Source organism: Dendrobates tinctorius, unplaced genomic scaffold (assembly GCF_039654945.1).
Source record: "Dendrobates tinctorius isolate UK_male_01 unplaced genomic scaffold, ASM3965494v1 ptg000003l, whole genome shotgun sequence".
NCBI lineage: Eukaryota > Metazoa > Chordata > Amphibia > Anura > Dendrobatidae > Dendrobates > Dendrobates tinctorius.
The window spans coordinates 68,139,652-68,144,584 of record NW_027361671.1 but is presented as its reverse complement, the minus strand read 5'-3'; the positions used below and the strand labels follow the sequence as shown (position 1 = coordinate 68,144,584).

Genomic DNA, 4,933 nt, shown 5'->3' with positions numbered 1-4,933 from the left:
ATATCTCAGCCATGTCTGTATTGGGGGCAGCACTGCCTCATTCTCCTACATGGAGCGCTGTTGTAGCCCCCTGTATAGTGGGAGGGGGTCATTGAATCTTGCTGGTAACTGTGGTTCTCCCCAGTCAGATTCTCCATGTTACTCAGTGTAAGTGTAATGAAGCCCCCAGTATGTCACAGTCCACAGTGGGAGGGGAGACACTGGAATGATATAGATCATTTCTCATCTATATCGCTTGGTGTAATTAGCGCAATAAATCTCAGCACTTACTGAGGCGCTTCTAGGTTCTCCAGGTCGATTGTCCTCTCTTCAATTTGCTCTTGCAGGAAGTTTATGTTCTTCTGCCTATTGTACATGGAAAATATAGCTCATATTCAAATATACAAATAACAGTAATTATTAAGATGTTCCCAGTATTAGTGACCATGGCAAATGTGGCCAATTCCTCCCCTTCTCCCTCCATTCTAGGTGCTTTCTTTGCCAACAGTTTTACACTTACTTTATTAAACGGTCAAAGAGAATCTGTCAGCAGGATTTTTGCTATTTAATATGGAAGCAGAATGATATAGGGTCAGAGACCCTGATTCCAGCTATGCCTCTTACGCGACTGCTTGCTGTGGGTTCAGTAAAATCACTGTTTTAACAGCAGGAGATGATCACTAGAGGACTAGTTGTTACTTACCATGTAGTCACTTGCTGGATTACTTGCGGAGTTTTGTTAAAATCACGGTTTTATCAGCAGGAGATTATCAATAAAAGAAGAGTAAACCTGCTGCCATATAGTCCTCCATACTCATGTGCTCTGTGTAACTCTGTACCCACCCCTGTTTAGCAGTCTTTTGCCTATGCATAGTGTACACAGAAAGCGGACAGTTTATGGTGTGAACGAGGTTATACAGAGCTCAGCAATCAGAGCACTGCTAGATCTGCAGCAGATAAAACAGTGATTGTATTAAAACTGCATCAAGCAGGCCAGTAAGTGACAAATTGCTGGAATAGTTGCTTTCAGATGGGGTATCAAACATCTGGTGATATAGTCCCATTAATGCCATGGCCACATGGGAATCGGGATGATTATGCTAATGACACTCTGATTAAGCTCTGATCTGATTGTCAGCATAGTGTTATCTGACTCTCTTGAATGAAACAATTGGATCACACTGTGAGCATAAAATGGAGAACAAGATTTTTCCTTTTTTTTCTATTGTGAGTCCAAAAGTCGGACTGCACTCAGCTGTCATCCGAGTGCAGTCCGATGTTTTCCATGCACCCATAGACTTGAATGGGTGAGTGGCATCTGATTTCAGACTGGAATCGCGGCATGCTTATTATTCATGACTGGGATCTGATAAATGGCGGCTACATGTATAGACAGAGAATTGTGTGCAGGTGACATTGTATCACCTCTACCTGACCAACATGAATCAGTCGTCAGAGATTCGGAAACATCTCTATCATTATGGCATCTAGAAGGTTTTCTTCTATTAGATCATTACATTTTTTCACTTACAAAGTTGTGATCTCTTCCAGCATTTTACACTTCTGAGATATAAATCTCGTGTGCTCCCTATAGAACAAGGAAACAGCAATGTAGAGATTAGGACGGGTTACACTAGGACTTTCCCCAAAACTAGGAATTGATTGGAACTATTAAAATAGACGTCTTAACTGAGCCCGCCCCTCTCCACAGTATAGGGAATAGGCTGCTGATCCCGGGGATCGGACCCTCCCGCTCTGAGACGCCCCCTGTAGGATGGAGCGAGGTGGCGCACGCACACCACACACTGTACAATGAGAAGAAAGACTCTTACCTGTGATTGTCACCTGCAGCTGAAAAACAAACAACAGTTTAGGATTAGATTGACTTTTCCTCAGTGCGCGGCCTCCGATTTTCATCTTTTATTAGTCCATTTTTACCATCATTGTGTCATTCATTTCTCTTGTAGGCAACAAAAATCTGATGGAAATTTCCCAAGTGTTTCCCAGTGGTCAGTCAGTGGTGAGTGTGATCCCCAATTCCCCCAGTGCTGACCTGTTACCAGCTCCATATGAGGCCAGTGATAAAGCTGACGGCTGGGACACAATATCCCATTACTATAGGGAGCCGGACCGCTCACCGATAATCTACTATAAACAGGGTCCTAAGCTTGACCTTCATATTACCACAACAGTCGGACTGATGAAGGCCATGTAGGCCCAAACGTTTGCAGACTGCGCAAATACAAATTATCTTCTACTTACGCTTTTCTTTATTATTGGATTTTGGTTTGGGTAACCTACTTAAGCTCCCTATAGTTGTGCCACGCTATATAATACACAATTACGTCACTAGATAGCGCCTGCTGTGGAAAGCCTCAGGTCCCACACTGCACAGACCGGAGGACGGCGCTGGGGGGACACGGCCGGGATAAATGCTAAAAATGCCTGTGAGAAAGTCCATACTTACATGTGATGTTACTGTGTGCAGGCTGAAAGAGGAAAACAGAGAAGTGTAAAAGGTCCATGAAACAGTTCAGCTTCTTACATTGTAGTGTGCATCACATACTCATAGGCTTCCATTACATGGATAATGAATGGGTTTATAAGGTAAAGGGGTATTCTTATCGCCGAGATGCTATCCCAATATATAGTAGTTGTAATAATATTAGCAAATACCTCCAATTAGAAATGTAGTGTAGTTCTTCTGATTCGCTATGTCGCTTACCTCCTGTGCAGGGCATTGCAGTAGCTTTGGTATCCATAGTCACAACCACTAGCAACTGTCACTATATGAGTGGCTATAACCTGGATACCTAAGCTACTGCAATGTCCTACACATGGGGAAAGTGACATAGCGAATCAGAAGAACTATCTGCCGACAACCGAGGGCAGCATCTGCCGACAACCGAGGGCGGCATCTGCCGACTACCCAGGGCGGCATCTGCCGGCAACCGAGGGCGGCATCTGCCGACAACTCAGGGCTGTGTATTGTGAATCTCCATTTTCTCCATAATTCCTTCTGGTAAAGATCGGGGTAAACTGGCAGTTGGTGACAGCGGCATTGAAGCCTGACGTGACCCCAGGAACCGGGGTGCTGTTATGACAGTTGGGGGCCGGGTAAACCCCCCGTGTCTGTCCTGTTACCTCTCCTGTGACGTTCTGCCTGTGGTTGGCGCCATAGAAGTCAGTGATTTCTGCTATATACCGCAATATTGCTGTGTTTATATGGCGTCAGGTAAGAGATCCGACGGCCGCAGATACAAGTCCCCACATCATCAGACACAGAAATTCCTTGCTATATACACGTACAGAGAGAACATTACAGCCACTCCTCTGAATTACAGGACTTCTCTTATTTCGGACTTACATGATTTCCTCTCCGATATTTGCTCATCATTTTTCAAACGTAAATAAACGCAAAATCCTGAATTGGAGAAAGAGAGAAGTTTCCTTATACAGATCCTGATCTTAAATACCAACTGTATCAATAGTAAATATTGCCATGACGAGCTAATTATCAAATCGAAGGTTTTGTCATTAAAAAATGTATGGAATATGAGAATTGGGCAATATCAGAAGCTTGTCATAAGAAATGAGAAACTTATATAGATAGGAAATCGGAAATAATAAGGACAGACCAGGAGTGGAAGAAACGCATACTCACTCTCAACTCCTTCACTATAACCCTCAGAGGAGTTCCGGGTGAGCGGCCGCTTATATCGTTTTCATGATGTCATAATATCCCTGCAGAGCTCCGATCCTGTGATGTCACAGTGTTATAGAATGAGCTTAGAACAAGCCCTGCAGCCAATGATATTCAATATAATCATATGATAAAATATACATACCATATCCATATAATATGATATACATATAATATAATATACATTTATTATAATATACATCTACTGTATAATTGTCTAATTCTGTCTGTCTATAATGGAAATCCCTCCTTGCTGATTGGTCACGGCCTAACTGCCGCTACCAATCAGTGACAGTTGCTTAGTCGTCGCGGCAACACGGCTGCATTGCTTATTGTACAGGCAAATTACAGCCGTTAAAGGCATCACTGCTGCGTTGCTCATTACACAGGCACAGTCCTGTACATATTCTGGAGTACAATACATTAGGTAAATAGGTAACAGTAGAACAGTGACTGCAGCTCTAGGTGTAACTTGCGTACAATACATTAGGTAAGAGCAGAACAGTGACTGCAGCTCTGGGTGTAACTTGCGTACAATACATTTGGTAAGATCTGAACAGTGACTGCAGCTCTGGGTGTAACAGGAGTATAACACATTAGGTAAGAGCAGAACGGTGACTGCAGCTCTTGGTGTAACTGGACTACAATACATTAGGTAAAAGCAGAACAGTAACTGCAGCTCTGGGATTAGCTGGAGTACAATGCATTAGATAAAAGCAGAACAGTGACAGCAGCTCTGGGTGTAACTGGGCTATAATACACTTAATGGTCGCCCGATTCTATCGCATTGGGTATTCTAGAGTCTCTGTTAAAATAAAAAATAGTTATATACTCACCTTCCGACGGCCCCTGGACTCTGTCGCACCTCTCACCACGCTCCCGGCATCTTCCGGTCCCAGTAATGCTTAGCGAGAAGGGCCGGAGATGACGTCACTCTCTCGTGAGCGCGACGTCATCAACGGTGTTTCGCGCAAAGCATTATTGGGACCGGAAGATGCCGGGAGCATGGAGAGGAGAGAAAGAATCCGGGGGCCGTCGGAAGGTGAGTATATAACTTTTTTTTATTTTAACAGAGACTCTAGAATACCCGATGCGATAGAATCGGGCCACCATCTAGTATAATATAAACACATAATCTAATATATTCGTATGATATATTATTATAATGGTTATAATATTATAATTATATAATGTAATATAATCATATAATAAATATAATTATTATGCATAAATATAATCATCTAATGAGAT

The 4,933-nt window shown here is 42.9% G+C and overlaps 1 long non-coding RNA gene across 1 annotated transcript; it reads right to left on the bottom strand.

Moving 5' to 3' along the window:
* Positions 1–270: 270 nt before the first annotated feature.
* LOC141091169 (uncharacterized) lies at positions 271–3,711 on the bottom strand. Its single transcript, XR_012232445.1, has 6 exons — positions 3,644–3,711; positions 3,347–3,403; positions 2,447–2,468; positions 1,812–1,830; positions 1,511–1,567; positions 271–345 (listed from the first exon to the last, which is right to left on the bottom strand). It is a non-coding gene; the product is annotated as an uncharacterized lncRNA (long non-coding RNA).
* Between the last annotated feature and the right edge of the window lie 1,222 nt (positions 3,712–4,933).